Here is an 18,652-nt window from a genome sequence, read left to right as displayed (position 1 = left end):
ATGTATGCCCTGCCTGCTAGCATCTTGCACCCTGCTGTTATGTGCTGGATTGTCTCTGGGGCATCTTTACACAGCCTGCACCTGGGGTCTTACCTGGTGTGATAGACCCCAGCCTCTATGGCTCTTGTGCTGCCATGATTAGTGCCTCTGTGCTGTCTTTCAGTCCAGCTTTGTGCAGTCATAGATTTTATCAATGTATCTAATGTATGTGTGAGTGAGGCGTGGTGTAATTAATGAAGGCCAGCGGGTCTTAATACATTTCTACATCTTCACAGCAGATCAAATATTTTGTGTGGATGAAACATAAAATCAAGACTTTCCTCTGAGCTGTTCTGTTGTGTCTGATGCTGGAAATCAGCGTGGCTTTTTTGCCTGAGCCTTTTTGGGGGTGTTACGGTAGGAGGCGGGTCCTGCTGGAGCGTGGCTGGCTGGGCGTGTTTAGTGTGTGCGAGACAGAGAGCGTGTATGTGTGTGTGCCCTGTCGGGCTCCTCTCTCCTCCTGCACGGCTCAGCTCAGCTCGGCTCAGCTCGGCCGGGAGGAACGGCGCACACAGGCGCGCGCACACGGACGCTGATCCGCACACAAACCGAACCGCCCGCGCGCGGATCCGCTGGATTTACCGGCTGCAGGGAGGAGGCTGAGAGAGCACCGGGAGCCGTCCGAGCACCGGGAGGGACCCCGCCCGGACAGCCGCAGCTGTCAGCCAGGTAACGGAGACTGCAGATGTGCGCGCGCGCATGTGTGGCAGAGTTTGCGGTGACGGCGATGTCCCGTCCGGTTCCGCCAGCCCGGTCTCCTTTGTTAGGTCACAGCGTCGCGTTCATTTCACGCTCCGTGTTTTTGTCTGTTTCTGTGTTTCCTCGTAAAAACACGATTTCAATAAACCGACGAACCATTTACAGAAAAGTGTTCGGAGAGCACGTTCAGCCATGTCAGTGGGTTTGTGTCACCTGTGCGGCGTGGACACCTGACATCTGCGCTCTCACTATAGTCGTGATATTTATTTGACTTCGTGGGCATTTCTTCTCTTATCTTCCAGTTTTGGGGGGTTTTCTTATATCCAGTGATTCAGGAGGTCGAGCAGGTCCGAAGGTTGGTGGTTCAATTCCTGGCAGCTCCAGTGTGCATGACAAAGTATCCTTGGCAAGATACTAACCCAAGCTGCTGTCTGCGCGTCCATCACTGAGACAGAAGTGCGCGTGTGCGCCGTGGGGGCTCAGGTAGAGGAGAAAAGCGCTCATCTGAAAAACATTCATGAGATTTGATCTACAGTTTTACTCATTGGACACCTTAAAAGAAAGAAATCTCTTTTCTTTTGGGACATTTTTCCCGCGTGGGGCTCTTTTGTTGAATCACATTATATTTTGTTCCACTACTTTATGAAGCTGGTATCTTATTTTCTAGGTTGTTTTTAATGTCTTGTCTACATTTGAGACACATAAATTATATCTTACTGTAATTTCATAACTTTCTGAAATATTAATAAAGAAAATAATCATGTTGCATCCTGTCAAAGAACCCCTCTGCTTTGAGCCAGTCCTGCAGAGGTGCCGTCAGTTACACTCAAACACCTAACACTGATCTCCTTGATGTGTGGTGGTCAGGTGGAGGTGTGGACCTCATCCTCCTGGAGGAAGTGATGCCCCGTAGGTCCTCCTCCCTCAGTGAGAAATGCGTGTGATGCAGAAAGAGTTTATGTGTTTGTCTCTCAATAAAATCCCTAACTGTGGATTTGGTCCACAGCCGAGCCGCCTCGTTTGGTGGATGGTGTGACTCCATGGTTGTGCAGCCTAATCCTGATCCTGCTGAAAAGTATCACAGGGTGATGTTTTCTCCTGGGACCGCTCCCCGCCTGATAATGGAGCCTCTGCTTCAGAGCTGCTAATGAACCGCGGCTCTCTGTTATCTCAGCAGCCATAAAGTGATGCTGGTAGTGAGTCTGATAATACAGGGGACCGATGGGGAGGGACGGGAGGGTTTCCAATGAGAGTCTTTCACGCTGTTACTGCTGGAACATCACGGCAGTGGGCAAAATAGCATAGGATGGCATTATGGGAAGAAGGCGAGCTGGCAGAGGCAGTGTGACAGTTTGGGGGATCTTCTGCTGGGAAACCATCTACGTGTGACTCTGACACGTCCCACCAACAACAGCACTGTTGCAGACCGTGTGCACCCTTTCATGGAAACGGCGCTCCCCGATGGCTGTGGTCTCTTTCAGCAGGACGATGCACTAATGCACAGAAACGGTTCAGGAGCAGTTTGAGGAGCACAACAACCACTTTGAGGTGTTGCCTTGGCCTCCAGATTCCCCGGATCTCGGTCCAGTGGAGCATCTGTGGGATGTGCTGGACACACAGTCTGATCCACGGAGGCCCACCTCACAGCTTACAGGACTGACAGGACCTGCTGCTGACACGTTGGTGCAGATACCACAGCGCGCCTTCAGGGGTCGAGCGGAGGCCACGCCTCGAAGGTTAATGTTATGTCTGGTTGGTGTAGGAATCAGTCCATTTCCCATTTGAGCAGACTTCTATCAGCCATCATCTGAAAATAATTTCACATTTTAGCATTGACGTAAATGTGTCTGGTAGATGGCACAGGAAGTCCAAACCTGACCTGATACAATCAGAGATAAGTTAAACTGACACTGAGGTTAATATTGCACACAGGTGAATTTCAGCAGGTCTTTGTGCCTCCAATTAATCGGCCTTCATAATTTCATGAGCTGTGTTATTGGGACCTGTTGTCAGCTCTTCATCTCCAACACGAAGCTGGGTCAAATCCATAGATTTATGTCCCTACAACATGAGTAATTGTCAGAGAGCAGACCTCCTGTGCTGATGGATCAGGTGTGCTGTGTGTAATTTACAGCTCTAATGGTGCAAACACGCAGCAAAGGTGAAGGCGTCTCGTTAGTTTGACAGATCTACGACTCACACAGCAGCCGGCAATCAATCCCGAACGCACTCTTTTATACGTTTCTGTGTGTGTGTGTGTGCACGCGTGTGCGCATGCAGGGCTGCATATGCTCATGCATATTCAAATCTCAATTTGGGTCTGTGTCAATCATGCCTGTGGGTGTGTGTGTGTGTGTGTGTGTGCACCGTGTTTACATCTTTGTGGGGACCAATAATTGAAAGTTTCCCATACTTGTGGGGACCAACAGCTCTTATGGGGACAAAATCCTGGTCCCCACGAGTTTGAAGAGATTTTTGAGGCTATAAATGTGGTTTTAGTGTCAGGGCTACAGTTGGGCTATGGTTAGGGTCAGGGTAAACGGGAAAGCATTATGTCAATTAGATGTCCCCACTAAGATATGAAAACACGACTGTGTGTGTGAACATATATATTTATATATGTGTGTGTGCTTTCGTGTGCTTGTGTGTGTGCATACGTGTGTGTTTCTCAGTCTCTGGGTGAATGAGTAAGGGGATACACTGGGGAGCTGGAGGGAGGGAGTGAGGAGAAGCTGGAGGAAGATAAGGAGGAGGACTTCTCTCCGGTGTTTTTCCTGCTCTAATTTGCTCTGACAGCAGCTCCTCTGGCTCAGACTGAACGAGCCTTTACACTGAGGAGAGAGAGAGTGTGGAGTATTCCCACTGTCTCTCTAACAGGCTTTAATTGGTGATGCTACAGTAACTGTATAGAGCGGTGTACTTCTGTAGTTCCACTACAAACTTCCTGTTGTGTTTTCAGCTCTTGCTAATTATCCAATATCCCTGCTGCGGATTACAAATCAGCCGATACACGAGTTGAATAATTAGGGCAGCCGGAGCTCGTTGTTATTGTTACTGTGAATTAAAAGTGTTTTCACCACAAATATCCTGCTTCCTGTGCTGCTCTGTAAAACAAATACTAGAGTGAAGGAAAAATCACTGCCAGCCAAGTGTGAAGCACCAGGGCTGAAAACGACGACATACCAGCACACTGTTCGTTTTAAAGAGATCATTTCCCCCTCATAACCGCTATGTGGTGTGTGTGTGTGTGTGTGTGTGTGTGGGGGGGGGGGGGGGGGGGGGTATTGTATGATTAGGGGTTTTAGAGGCAGGCGGGTGGTGACCTCAGATGTGGCACCGACATGGCAGGTAGCTGGTAACGTTGTAGCGTTGACCATTTTTAAATCAAACTGCCTTTTAAGATGGACGTTGTGACGCCCCGCCTGTATTAACGCCTGTATTAAGCAGGTAAATACCTGCCCCCCTGCTTTGGAGGTAATGTTGCTCACTTTTGCCTTCTCGGCTAAGGAGGAAGTGGTGATCATCCAAGACATTCAGACTTGTTGGTGAGGTTGGTGCTGTTAATGACCTGCATGGTGTGTGAATTTTAAAGTGATGGGAGTGGAGCCAGGGAGCCAAAGGCAGTGACGTGAAATAATAACGTTTGTGAGGTGAACGGAGATGTTGTTGTTTTTGGTGTTTGCAGCAGTGTAACAGCATAAATGAAACCTGACAGCCACATCCTTAAAAACACTCTGCTGGTGGAAGCGGTTTGCCTCGCTGCACAGCCCCGTGTGTCACCTGTCTGATGATACATTACAGGTGTGTGTTTGTCCTGCACGCTATCATTTCAGCTTATTACAGCCTTTTTCAGGTGCCGGCAGACTGATTATTAGGCTTCAGACGGCCCTCTGCTTTATGACGTCTGCCAGACTTGTGTTAGTACGCATGCACATTTGTGCACGTGCACATCGGCGTGCTGTGGCTTTAGTCTGAAGCTGTTATCGCTCCACTATCTTCCATCAGAAATCTTGACTTTAGCACTTTGCACAGTGAGATGAGCACAAATACGTGTGTCCAGCAAACATTCTGAGTAACACTGGAATAACTAATGTTGACTAGAAGGAAGTTCGTGCAGAAGATGCTCGCTGTCCATTTCAAATGAACACGGTGGTGAAGGCCAGCCGTCTCTTCCAAAGCCAGGTGGACTTCTCGCTCTCACTCTTCAGACCAAGAAGTCACAGCATCAGGATGTTTTTCCTGTGGTTTAGCTTCTCCCAGAGTTGTTTTATTTTATTGTAATTAATAAAAGATCACATAAACAATTGTTTTCGAGCAGACCGGGAGGTTACACATCTGACAACTTATATTTTGGAGCTGTTCTTCAACCAGAACTCCCCCCTGTTCAGCATGGGGGGGTCATCCTTCTGTTGATGAGTCCAAACTGAAACCAAACAATGTTCTTACTTGTGAGAAATATGCAAAAAAAGTCATGAAAACCTGCAGACACGAACATCCTGAACACCGAGCTCCCTGCAGGTTTATAACATCAGCTGTTCGAACATTAACTTCAGTTTCCATTTTGGCTTCCAGCAATTATTAAATCAACATATTTGAGGGAAAAATCCAAATTTAGCTCGTTTTGGAATAATCGTCTTATTTTGGCCCTCAGCATCTCTTTGCTTTGCTCGTGGACGTTGAGTCTGTCTGACTGCAAGCTTTTCACAGCCACAGATGTCGTGTTTAAACAAAGACTTATGATATTTGGTGTTTCTTCCCACATTTTGCATGTGAAAGACATTTATGGTGCAGTGGAGTTTCAGCTGATGAGCAGCAGCACAGGTTTTGTTAGACATGGAGCAGCAGATGGATGATAGGAGGTGGAGGGTAACCGCTTAGGAGAGATGGAGGAGGTGAGGGAATAACAATGCTGTGACTGATAGCTGTGGGACGGGGGGTAGTATGTCATGGTGTAGCACCCTGTGGGTGCATATGTCAGCTGTCACAGCAGTGTGGTTACACCGTCCACCCGCTCTGCCTCTCTCCTCTGTCCACCCTGGAAAGTTTTCTCAGACTGATTTGTGCTCCGTGCTGTGGAGCCAAACGTCGCTGTGGCATCACGTTTGCTTTTAAAGGGATCTCACCTGAAACCCTGATGTTAGATGACTCACACAGGGTTCCACATACTGACGAGAAACCTCGTGATGGTGCTCTGGAGTCTGGAGCTGATCGTGAACTGATCTCCAGACGGCACCAAGGTGAAACACAGAGTTCAGCCTGTTCAAGGTTTGATTGTTGCCTTGATGGGGTTTCGAGTTCACACGAGGTTCATTTCAAACAGTTTTGATCATGCTGATGAGTTTCAGTCTCTTGGTTTAGTCCTTTGATTATGTTATTATATATTATTAGGTATCCTCCTTTCTTTTTTTTTTTTACCTCTCAGCCCTGAAAGGCTGATTGGGTATTGTCCTCACGCCACCGTGCAGGCGGGTGGTGGCGTGGACACTGTGAGCACGATCCATCCATCCTCCTCTGTTAACCTGAAGATGGTGGCAGCAGGCTAAGCAGCGAGTCCAGATGTGCTTTTCCAGGCAAGGTTTTCCGCCTCCTGCAGGATCCCGAGACGCTCACAGGAAGTTCTGGGTCACAATGAGACCAAAGTTGTAATAATCGAGAATAATCCTTCAGAGATTTCCGTGTGGGGAGGTGTTCACCAAACCTCGAACCTCACATCCTCGTCCTCTCACCGCCTGCTTGTTTTCTTTCTGTTTCCTCCTCAAATAAACGAGACGAGCGACTTAATTAAGTGAAAGCAGCGGTGCATTTGTAGAAGGGCTCACTATCAGCACAAGTGGAGCCGACAGAGCTCTCTGTGTTTTTACTGCAAAGGATTGTGGGTGCACTCAGCTTCTGGTTGACTGGCCTTGACGGAGAGAGGGAGAGAGGGTCTGTAATTAGTGCTCAAGGCCAAACTGACAGAGTGTCTCTCTCCCTCGCTCTCTCTGTCTGTCAGTGTCTCTCGCCCTCCAGTTGTGAGATGAGAGCTTCACTCCTCTCTCTCCTCCTCTTCCTCCCTTGCTTCTGCCGTGCAGCTAGTTTTTGTGCACGAAGCAGCTTCTTCTTCGTGTGTGTGTGTTGTGTTTTCTGTGCAGTGCAACTATACTCCATCTGTATGCTTACAAAATGTCGTGTTCCTGGTCTGTTGACCCAGCGTTTTAAGTTTCAGTTTGTTTGGATGTTGTTTATGTTTAAGTTCATTAGATTAGCGAAGTTCGTTTGGTTATTAGACTCCTTGTGTTTTCTTCCCCTGTATTTAAGTTTCCCTCACCCTTTGTGTTTCATGCTGCGTGTTTTATGTTATCAAGTTTGTATTGTCATGTCTGTCTCACGTTTCCTGTTTTATTTTGAAGGAGTCGTGTGTTCTTTGTTCATTGGATTTACTTTCACTTCCTGTCATTAGGCTCATGTCAGTCAGCTGTTCCTCCATGTGTTCCCACTTCCCCTAATCACCTCCTGTGTATTTAAGTCCTCTGTTTTCAGTGTGTCATTGTCAGCTCGTCTGTTGTCCTTTGTGTCCTGTTTCCAGGTTCTGGGCTCGAGGTATTTTTGTGTCCATGTTAGGGTTTGTGTTGTGGGTTTCTATGTTGTCTTCGCTCTCCCAGTTTAGGTTTTTCTTTAGCTTCTCCTCTGTCTTTTGTTTTGTAATGTTTTCACCAGCCTTAATAAGCGGCTCGCTTTCTGTTAACAGTTAAGTTTTGTTTCATGGTGCCTGCGTTTTGGGTCCTTTTCATAATACACACAGTCGGCCTCTGCCAGACTGTGACACAACAGTGTGTCGTTTACAGAAATCATCACAGAAAGTGAGAGAAATTATTCCTCATCTTTCACCTGCATGCAGCTGCATTAGCTGCCTTGATTAGAGCATTAAATGGCTTTTTATCAGTAACAATCATGATTAATGCGCGTAAAAACGCACCTACCACTGGGCCAAAAGGTGAGCGTCACCCAGTCTGATAACACAACAGCTACAGCTGAGCTCCGGCTTATAAAAACAAGCTTTCTGAATGTGGTTAACGCCATAAAGATGATTTATTCAACCAGACAAACATCTTCACATCATGCGGTTTGTGCCTCAGTCGACCCGAACGCTGTGTCAAACTTTTACACAAGTTTAAAAACAGCTGATAAAGTAATGGGAGTGTTTGTAGCTCCAGGGGAGGACCGAGCTCAGAGCATTAAGGACACTTAACCCCAGATTTCCTCCATACGAGGAGTCCACGTCACAAAAAGGGACGAGAATAAAAATCTGGACCTGAGCTTTGAACTTTGAGTCTCCCACCACAGGATACCAACACATAACACAGTCATTCAGATCAACTGGACACAAGCAACAACAACACAAATGTCCTCGGTGCTCCGTAACCAGCATTCAGCCTCTTCTCTTCTTAATGCACTCTCCTCCACCTCTCTGTCTAAGGTGCAGGAGCAGGTAGGGAGTGCTGCGCCTTGGTCCCGGCGGCCAGTCCACCGCAGCTCCTGCACGTCTCCATCTCCAGTAAATGAGGTGACATCAGCCCGCTCAGCCTGCTAGTCGGAGGAGGAAGCTGCCTGCTAATCATTTGTGTGGCGTGATAACACCTGATAACAGCCACGTAATGGGCTGAGAACATTTAAACAGGTGGCTGTATCACAGGTGCGCCGCAGCGCCGGCCTTAGTGGTTAAAGGAGCCCAGCAGCTCCGACACACATTTCCATCTTTGTGAGATGCATTTTTAAAAAGTCACAAAGGTTTGGAAAGAGCCGTAAACATCAGACTGCAGCTGATCTCGGATCAGTGGAAACAGCTCATTGCTGCCTGAGTATCTGCAGACTTTCTGCCTGCCTTTACCGACATCCACGTAAATAAAGAAACAAGTTTGGCTTCATCTGCATGAACTCCAAGTCAACTGAAACCATCCTGTCAGCTGTCACTAAACGCAGGCGTTTGTATAAATTCAGCAGTGGATTTTATTCTTCTTTGAAGATGAAACCGGACTGATGCGCTCACATCTCGGGCTTCTCTTCTCCCTTTGGCTCATTAAGGCTGAGCGTATAAGGCGTGCGGTGTCGCTTATGTATTTCTGTCCTCGCCGTCAGAACTTTTAAACATGTCGTGTCCAAGGCGAGCCGAGCGGCGAGGCAAAGTTTCAAAGTTCAGCTGAATTCATATCTGCAGAAAAAGGTCACCTGGCGTGTCGTCAGCTCGTCTCCTGATTGTTCTGTCACATGAAGGCACTTTTTGTTCATCACACCTTTCATGTACTAGCTCGTCAACGCACCAGCTGTTCCTGCTTCCTCTCATTTGCTTCCCATTACAGAAGGTTGTTTGGTTCCAGCAGAAGATGTCCTCAGGTTGACTAACACAGCTGAACACATATGACAGGAAGCTTTCGCTTTAGTTTCTCCAGGACAGAAACTAAAGCTGCCCTTTGTCACAGATTCTGTTCATAAATTTTATGGAGAGGATTTCCAGAATTTCTAGGCGTAGTCAAGGTAGAAGGATCTCATCTTTGCAGATGATGTGGTTCTGTTGGTCAGGTGGTGTCCTTCAGCATGAGAAGCAGTGCCTCCATGTCTGAATCTATGGCCTTCAGCCAGTAATGGGTGGAGTGCCCAGTACCTCAGGGTCTTGTTCACAAGTGAGGAAATTGACAGATTCGGGCCATGGCTGCAATGATGCAGACGTTGCACCGGTCCATCGTGGTGAACAGAAGCCGAAGTGGAGCTACATCCTCTGCTGTGGATGGCTGGCCTCTCCTTAGGCACATGGTGAGGAGTTCAGTCATTTGGGAGGGCTCATAGCAGCCTCTCCAGCTGGGGTAGTTTGGGCATCTGACTAGGATGCCTCCTGGGTGAGCTATTCTGGGCATGCCCTCCTGGGAGGAGGCCCTGGGGCAGACCCAGGATTCAATGGAGTCTCTCAGCTGGTCTGGGAATGTTTCAGTCCTCCATCAGATAAGCAGGAGGAGGTGGCTGGTGAGAGGGAGGACTGGGTTCTCTGCTTGGGCTGGTGCCCCCGCGAGTGGGACCCGGATGGATGGATGGATGGATGGATGGATGGAGGTGGTTTTGTCTGTTTCATCAGTTTTACATCCTGACTGGTGTTTTTCTGCATCAGTCAGACTTTGATGTGTGCTAACATTTAAATGTATTTGATTGTAAAATCCAAAAGGATGCTTGAGTGAAAGAAGCAGGCATGAGCTGCTGGTTTGGGTCTTCTCATAGAACAGCTGACAGGAAGGAGAGAGCAGAATCACCCTCGTCCTTTGAGGACACAGAGGACAAAAAAGTCCTCGTGTGTTGTGAGTTTACTCATTTCATTCCTCAGAGAGCATCACTTTAAAGCAGGTCATCGTGTGTGTGTGCGTGTGCAGTGTTGGGACTAACGCGTTATTAAGTAACGCGTTACAGTAACTACGTTATTATTGTGGTAACGAGCACGGTAAGTAGTTATTATGCCAAAATCAGGAACGCGTTAGTCGTTACTGGGATTTAGATAGGGTCGTTACTCGTTACTTCGTGTGGTGGCATCGCGGAGTTTCCACAGATTCAGTAACATTAGCAAGTGGTGGAGGCAGCAGGTGGATGAAGGAAAGGGGACGCAGAAGGAAAAGAGACCCGAGGCGGCCGCCGGTCCGAGTGTGAACTGAACTTCAGGTAAGAAGTTATGACCTGCAGTCTCTCTGGGTCAGATATGAACCGAGTGTAGGTGGAGTTTATTTTCGTTATTCTGACTTTTTCCGTACTGCGTGCTAGCTAGCATGACGGAGTTTCTATACAGCTGGGTGGTGCTATGATGTTAATGATGTTGAACTTTATTTTGTTCATAAGTTATTAGAGTTGCCAACCGTCCCGTCTGGTATTCAGAGAAAATATTACGCGTTTCTTATTGAGGTGAAAAGGAACAGTTTGTCCCGTAATTCAGCTACAAAAAGACACAAAGCTGGAGTTATTCTGTGTTTACGCTGCACAGCTGCCTCTTCTCTCATTCTCCCCCCTCCCTCTCCCGTTTCTACTTCAATCATGAAACTGATCAATGATCAGCTGATCAGCTTTTCTCTCTTGTTTGTTTATCGCCCACTTTGCGCCAGAAAGAGGAAACCAGCGGATGTCGCGCTAAACAACAGCAGCACGTTTAAGCTTGATCAGCTGTTGTTAGAATTTATTTAATATTAATTTCTAGTATCAGCTGATGTTTGCTGGAGCCACAGCTGTAAAGCTGCTGGTCATGATGTCGGTTTGGATATGTGGTGAGAGGGAAACATGAAGATGAAACCAGGAGATGTCCTTACTGAATCATCAGAGCTGAACAGGTGATGGAGAAACAGGTTTACCTTTTAGGTGACATGAATGAGTTGAAGTTATCAACTGTTTCTGAGAGACAAATAACACCAGGATCCTTTTTTAGGTAGCTGACAGCTGGTAACTGTGCAGGGGCGGGTCTAGCAAAGTGTTGCCAGGGGGGCATGTAGGGCATTAACAGGGAGAGGGGGGCACAAAGAAATACTTTTCTTTCTTATTCTCATTTCAAATGTCTCGCTTTTAAAAAATAATTATCTGAGTCTTACAACAAACGATTGATAGATTGATGCATATATACCATCAGAACAGTGCACATCACTGTCACAACAGTGTTTGTTTTCATTCAAAGGCTTTATGATTTTTCCTATAATGGTGGGCCGGTCTCTAGTCAAAATGCCCGGGCCAGTTTTCTGTCCCAGTCCAGCCCTGTATGCAGCTCATCTGCAGTCTGCTGTTACCTACATCTTCCTATTCAGAAGGCAGAATTTCTGAGTTCTGAGTACAATCAAAGCACCACGACTGCAGTTTTTGTGTTGGATGTAAAAGGCGCACATGACGCTGTGACGTAGGCTAGAATCATGGCAGCAGTCAATGACGGTCCAGGCGTGGGATTTCTCTCGTGGAAATATGCACATTATCGTTTCCTTTCTATTGGTCGGTGGCACAGTGCACTGTGGCAAGTAAGCAAGCTAGAAGACTGGCAAAGTTATGGAAGCAACACATTAACAAGAGAATTCTGAGTAAAACCAAAGTTACTTTCCCTAGTAACTAGTTACTTTGAAAGTAACGAGTAACTTGAAGTAACTGAGTTACTTTTGAGAGAAGTAACTAGTAATGTAACTAAGTTACTATTTTAAAGTAACTTACCCAACACTCTGTGTGTGTGTGTGTGTGTGTGTGTGTGTGTGTGTGTGTGTGGCAGACACTCCCTCCTCCCAGTGATGGATGGAAGGTTGCTGGCTGGCTGTCTTCGGTGTCAAACTGATTTCTGATTGGCTGGCGTTGTATCAGCCTGCATGTGACAGAACTCAGCTGATAATAAATCATTCTCTTTTTTTTTGATAGCGAGTGAACAGAGCAGCAGTGTGATGTATATTTCATCTGCACCTGAAATGAATCAATGTGAGCCAATGAGAGGGTGTTTATGAAATGATGCTTCACGTCTGAGACTTTTGATTTGAAAATGTCCTGATGTGATCTCTGATTACCTGTCGTGGGAGACGCACCTTTCCCTAGTGACCAAAGGTTGCTGGGGGGTCGTCAGCTGCTCTTGTTGACATGCGGGTGGATGTGACACAGGCAGCTGTAGCTGCTAGCTTCACCTGAGCTGGACCTCAGCATCGTGTTTGTGCTGTTGGAGCCTTTTGGAGCATTTTTAACGACATCATGTGACCAATAATATGGCTGCTGTGAGGTCACTGCACGAACAGACCGTTAAAGAAGGCGGAGCTCTGGTTTTACTGAGAGAAAAGCATCAGGCCACACCTCTTAATTCTGACTTTACGAACGTCTGTGGAGGAGTGAGTTGTTCTGAAGAGCTCACTGTACAACGAAGCTGTTTCAGGACCGCAGCAGCTCAGTCATGACCATGACTTGGTGTGTAACGGTCAACGACCGCGGAGCTCCGAGCCATCATCATCAGCACAGACTGTGAGCACCAGGAGCTTCAGCAGGTCTCAGTGCTTTGCTGCATGTAGTAGGTTCTCTACCAATCAGAACGTGTCCAAGTATCATTGGATAACTGAGCTGCCCACAATGCATCACAGTATGTGAATGTTAGATGAGCTGCTTAGACGACTGAATGAATGAGACTCGTAGTCTAAAGCGCTTTGAGTAGGAAAGCACTACATAAGTGTAAGTAAGTCTATGATGTCTGATGTTGTGGTGGTTACACGCTGTCTCCATAGAACTGCAAAGATGAATGAAAGAGGGCAACGATGCTGCAGCTGTTCGCCCGTGCTCCTTTTTGTTGGCTCTGTCGTGTTTGTGTGGCTGAAGTGTGCGATCACCGTCGGTGCTGCTGAGTCACGGCCTGTCACACTCTGACAGCGGGGATGAGAGCGCCGGGTGTGGGCTGCGTGCTCGCGTTGGAGTCTCTGGGCGGTTATCCTGGCAGCGATCTGCTTCTGGTGGTTGTGTTTTGGAGCGAAGCAGTCGTTGATTATTACATTAATGCGGCGTGGACTCGCACAAACTGCGGTCGCAGCATAATCGAGTCGTTATTTTTCTGCACACGTGGTGCTGATGAGCCGATAAAGCAGCTGCTGCCCGAGTGTCTGAGTCTCTCCTGGAGCGTGACTGCAGATAAGGAAAGAATGGAAAGCAATGTTCAGACATTTGGGAAAATATGCACGTTTGTTTTTTTAAATCCTGCAGTCAGATCAGAAGATTCATAAGTGTCTCGTCTCTGTAACGGCACCTGTGCACATTGGTTTGGCACAAAGACTGAGGTGAAACTGTGAAGTTCCTGCGTATGATGACAGAAAGTGAGCGGCTGCGATCGCGTATTTGTAGGTTTCAGATTGTGAAACAGGCCAGACATGTGCGGTTTATTGAAATGCTTGAATTTATGCGTCCCTCACAGAGCCTCGGTTTGGGCCACGCGAGGCGTCACAGCGCGAGCATCAAACAGCCAGCTCGGAGCAGCCTGAACATCACGGTGGCAAAATGACGACCCTGTCGTTTTGTTGTTGTTTCTTTAAATCTCACATCGTGTTTCAACGGTTACTTTTCACAGAAGCAAATAAAAGCAAAGTGTTGTTGCAGATGTCGTTTGCCTGTGCTGTAGAGCTTCCTGCGGTGACACTGACGCACTTCAAAGTTGATGTAGCAGAAACACTCTGCAGTATCTCTTCCTGTCTGTGGCTCCGTATCTGTGCATTCAGAGTGATGACAGAACTTCTGATCTTCAGATTGGTGGCCGTCTCGCAGGTCTAGTTTGGCCACTATATCACCGTGACGACAGCAGCTAAAATCTGTCAAACACGAAACAAAACGAAGTGTGCCGAGCGCTCGGTTTGGGCTTCATGTTTAGAGATCAGTGGGATAATGTAGGTGAATTTCCATCGTCTTCAGTTCTTTAAGAACCACTGAAGATAAAATGTTCCTTTCAGTTTTTGCTCTAACAGATTTGTCTTGTGTTAAACTCTGCAGACATGCAGAATCATTTCAGTGCATTTGTCGCCATTATAACCCTTAAAAAAGCTTTATTGTTTGGATTCATCAGCATATCAGGGAGTCACAGGTGAGCATCAGCTGCAGCACGTAGGTTGGTGTTCATGTCTTTCAGTACTTCCAGAGTTGGACCACTCCTGCTCAGCTGAGACGTGATATGGTGAGCCCCGCTCTCACAGTGTCATCATTATCCCAGTTATGACAGCAAAACGATGTAATTAATAGACTATAAAATCATTGGAGCTCCTACCTGCATGGAGCTCCATTTTGCATTTGAAAGGGGAAATTCCACGTTGACGGTACCGAGCTGCAGAGAAGCCATCCATTCGTTTTCTGAGAGAGCTGAAGCAGGTTAGACGTTTGATTCCTTTCATGATGCTCTTGATAGAAAGCTTCATTATCCAGCAGACGCCTGGAGAACGTGGAGGTCAACGTTAAAGGAAAACTACTTCAACTCCAGCCGTCCCTTCAGCGCCTGATGGTTTATAACCATTGATTTAGTCTCCTCGCCACTCTGCTAATTTATGAAGCCCTCATCTGGTGCCAATAAAGCAGCCAATGAGGTGAAGGGAAATAAAGAAAGCGGGAGAGTGTGACTGCTGGCCTCGTGTCAGAATCGATGTGGACGTCACTGATGATTCACGTGTTTTTGTTGTAGTGGAAACTCGTAAAAAGTGACGGAGAGACGGCAGCTTAACCACCGATTACAGCCTCTGATTGTCTTTGGTCCAGAACGGCGATGATGATCCGAACACGGACAGGTTAATCAGCCGTGTGTGTGTGTGCGTGTGTGTGTGTGTGTGTGTGTGTGTGTGTGTGTGTGTGTGTGTGTGCGCGGTGCCTTTGGTCTGTATGTTGTGTAAAACAAACCTCTCCTTCGATCCTCCTCTCCACCTGTTTGTGTTTGACAGCAGGTGTCTAATATCTGTGGACAGCTCAGTGGTCCATCACAGCGCAGGCAGATGGTGTTCGCTGGCCAACACCCTCTTCCTCCATCCTTTTTTACTTCCTAGATTCCTTCTTTCCTTCCTTCCTCCATGCAGTCCGAATAAAGGCACGTCCCTCAGTAGCCTTGAACTTTGAAAGCCCTCATCAGACAGCAGCAGTTGCCAAGGAGTCAGTGATACCCACTGTGACGTGTGTGTGTGTGTGTGTGTGTGTGTGTGTGTGTGTGTGTGTGTGTGTGTGTGTGTGTGTGTGTGTGTGTGTGCGTGTGTGTGCGTGTGTGTGCATGGATGTTTTGCAGCTCCTCTGATTGTGTTTTGATCTTCAGTTGTTTGTATTGTTTCATCATTCATGCTGTTTTTGAAGTCCTTTTCTATTTATGAAAAATAGTCGAATGTGATAAAGAGAATTATTTCAGTCAAGCACCTCTGAGGCTGAAAATGCAGCCACCACTGATGTAGGGACACCTGCAGTTCCTCAAATGCCCACTAGAGGCTCCAGCAGTGAGTCGGTCTCCATAGACTCCCATGTTAAAACTTTCCAGCAGAGTAAACATGTTTACAGCCTGATACACAAACTGATTGGTCTGTGGATCATGTCTCCCTTCACAACATCTGTACGGGGGAGGATGGTTTTAGACCTCTGGTAGGGCCGATGGGTGATCAAGGTGGGGTTGTCATAGATACCAAACCTTGTTAGCTCTGCTTAATACTAAGGAACGATATTTGAGGTTTTAGCCATCAAAGTAACAAATAGGGTCAGCTGTTTCAGACCTGCTTTGGCCTCTAAGCATGATCTTAAATCCATTATAGATATTTTACTTAGAAATGATTTGAACTGGGACAGAATTTCAGCAACCTCAACATGTTTTAAAGACTCGTGCGACTCCTTAAACTTGGTGTAATTTATAAATTGTCCTTCAAGGTCAAGTTAGTGCTCAATGTGCAGTCACATGCGGTAATAAGCTGTTGTAGTTTTACATGAAACTTGAATGTTTTAAAGAGCAGGTGTGATGCTGCAGTGATTCCAGATGTTGAAGTGACCTTGGATCATTCATCCATTTCTGATAAACTCGGTCTTCAGCTGATTGAAGAACATTTAGAATCTAAATAAATGAAAGAACTTTAATGGTTAGAAAATCAAAATCAGGGTTTTGTCCTAAGAAAACTGAAATAAGCCACCAACAGGAAACAGCATTGTGCTGCCTTATTCACCTTATGTGTGTTTAATCCAAAGGTTCCAAAACAATCGTGTAAACTGAAGTTTATCTGTGCAGAAGGACGCTAACTAACTAAAGGAGTCCTGCAGGGTTTCAGGACGCATTTTATTTGCTTTAATAAAAAACAAAGTCTTGTTAGGAAGCTTTGGGAATAACTCCTCCCTCCTGAGTCTTGACTCAGTGCATCATGTATCTCATGTTTCAGAACAAGTGCAAAGTCTGCGGCTCATCTTTGCAGACTTGATTTGGTGAGCTTCTCCTCCACTGACAGTCTGGGAAAACAACAGTTTCCTGCTGTGTTCACTGAGTTTGTGTGGCTGCTACGTTGCCCAGGTCTCAGGTCTCAATTCTAGGATTTTAATTGGATGTTACTGGGGACTAATTAGCAGGTGTGTGTGTCTGCTTGCTGCTCCCATGCAGTCTGTGCACGCACACTGATAAATAAAGTTGGCTGACAGCTCGGCACTCCATCGTCCTTCCTGCTCAACTACCAGCATCAGCTGAAATGCTAAAGCTCAGGCTTTAAACTAGCTGTCGGCGTGTATATGAGTGTTTTCCATGTCCGTAAGCATGAGGACAATAAAGATGCACTTCGACCTGTTAGTCATTGAAAGTGTCCAGCGTGCTGCCAGAGAAACGGCACAAATGGAGCCGATGCCCGGGCGGTGCCGCTGCCGTGGGCCGGGCTGCAGCAAGTGAAGCTGAGTCTGCCCTCAGCTCCAGCTGTGCAGGTGCTCCGGCGGAGCCGTCGTCTCAGGGCTCGGCTCTCCGTTTGTTTGTAGCGACCAGCCAGCCTGCGTGTGTCATTTATAGAGACTGGTCGTTTAGCCTGGGAAGCCAAACTAACACTAACCAGGTTTTCTGTGCTGTGCAGTGCAGTTAGTGCACATGTGTCGAACTCCAGGCCTCGAGGGCCGGTGTCCTGCAGCTTTTAGATGTGTCCTTGATCCTACACAGCTGATTTAAATGGCTAAATGACCTCAACATGTCTTGAAGTTCTCCAGAGGCCTGGTAATTAGCTAATCATTTTATTCAGGTGTGTTGACCCAGGGTGAGATCTAAAACCTGCAGGACACCGGCCCTCGAGGCCTGGAGTCCGACACCCCTGAGTTAGTGTGAAACTGGCTTTGGATGTGTAATGCTCTCTGTGTGCACTGCAGGATGCTGTAAAATGACTGCTTAACTTCCAGGACTTCAGGGATGGAACCAGGCGAAACAGGTTACTCCGGGTCTGGAGCTGTTGTGCTGGGCTCACACTGTGAGATTTTTGGCCCATTTTGAGCCGATTTTTGAGTCGTGCGACCGTTTTGGCGATCGGCCCGATTTTGGCCTTCATCGTGCGTCGTGCGTCGTGTAGTATACGTGGGGTAACGAGACGCGATTGACACCTCACGACCAGCTCCCGATCATCAATCGCTTGGTAGCGAGGCTGTCTCCGCAGCTTCTCACGCGCAAACACAAGTGTCAGTGAAAAGACGGAGCAGCACGGCGGCGTGTGATCTGGACACAAGCGATGGAGGCACAACTTGTAGAACTATGGCTCATCCGAGCCTTTTTGATATGGCCTCACAAAATTATCACGACCACAACAACCATGAAAATAGTTCATATGAAATCAGCTGCCTGATCATGTTCTTCATTAGCGATGTAGCAAAGTTGATGGTGTGTGTGTGTCTGTGTGAGTGAAAGACAGAGACGGAGAGCGAGCGACAGAGTTTCTGTTATAAGCTTCATATTGTTGTTAATAATAAATAAATTAAAGCAACAAAACAACCTGAAGAGCCGGAAATCCCCTCTGTAGTTAGCAGCTCTGTGAGGTTACTCTGAACAGCGTAGATCAGCTGACTCACCTGCAGGAAGTTCTTCACTGAAATGGTTCAAATTATACTTGGAGGACCAAAGTTTCTGAGTGAGGCTCCCACACAGACACAATGCTTAATACCAACATTATATCAGGTCCTTTCAGAGTGTTGATGCAGCAGGTTGACCGTGCTGTGTGCGGCGTTATGTTAGTAATTAGAAATGTTCAGCAGATTTAAGAAGCTTTCCTCCAGCTTGTGTGCGCTCAAACTTTATTTATCATCACTGGTGTAAATTATTTATCATGTGTTGTTCGGGACAGTTTGGCCACTTGTTTTCAGCATTTCAGAATTAGTTTTCATTTCAGGGCTCACTGCGAATATCTTCCAATAAAAGTGCCGGACAGGCTGAAGCTCTATTATGCGTGACTGTATGAACACAGGCTGGCAGCAGTTG

General features: G+C 47.0%; 1 protein-coding gene across 1 annotated transcript in view; it reads left to right on the top strand.

The window, feature by feature from the left end:
- Positions 1-446: 446 nt before the first annotated feature.
- The window catches only part of dok4 (docking protein 4), a 54,467-nt gene continuing 36,261 nt past the window's right edge, over positions 447-18,652 (top strand). The window contains exon 1 of the mRNA XM_085272798.1: positions 447-708. The gene's annotated coding sequence lies outside the window, so the exon portion shown is untranslated. The remainder of the gene's footprint in view (positions 709-18,652) is intronic.

Source organism: Mchenga conophoros, linkage group LG1 (assembly GCF_057382185.1).
Source record: "Mchenga conophoros isolate Kocher_MC1m ecotype Shallow Benthic linkage group LG1, M_conophoros_male_GT1.1, whole genome shotgun sequence".
NCBI lineage: Eukaryota > Metazoa > Chordata > Actinopteri > Cichliformes > Cichlidae > Mchenga > Mchenga conophoros.
The sequence above is the reverse complement of the archived record's forward strand: the minus strand, read 5'-3'. Positions and strand labels throughout refer to the sequence as shown.